The following is a 625-nucleotide window of genomic DNA, read 5'->3' on the forward strand; positions in this document are numbered from 1 at the left end:
TATGTATCTGTGTGTGAGAGCTCCTTAATATAGACAGATATTTATACATATATACATACATATGTACATATATAAATATATACACAAATGCGTGTGCATGTGTGCATATACATATATAATTCATATCAACATAGGCGCTTAAATGCATGCAACCCCTGCAAGCCTACCAACGCTGGTGGATAATACTGCAATATATCTTATTTATGTATGATCTTGTCAAGATACTCAGTGTACTAATGTAATAACAGCTGGTTATTCGCTCTACGCAACAGAATGCATAATGGTATTTATCTATGCACTTAACGATGGTGTACATTGAGAAGGTGAAAGAGAACACGAACGAAAAAACGGAAGAACGATATCAACATTCGTGCGTACATACATAGATACACAAGTACATACATACATACATACATACGTACATGCATACATACATACGTGTGTTTATGCATGTGGGTGTGTATATGTATGCATGTGGGTGTGTATATGCATGTATGTATGTATGTATCTGTCTATCTATCTATCTCTTTCTCTGTCTTGATATATCTATGTATATATATATATATATATATGTGTGTGTGTTTGCTTGTGTATGTATACATACATATATATATATATACATATA

Source organism: Octopus bimaculoides, chromosome 5 (genome assembly GCF_001194135.2).
Source record: "Octopus bimaculoides isolate UCB-OBI-ISO-001 chromosome 5, ASM119413v2, whole genome shotgun sequence".
Lineage (NCBI taxonomy): Eukaryota > Metazoa > Mollusca > Cephalopoda > Octopoda > Octopodidae > Octopus > Octopus bimaculoides.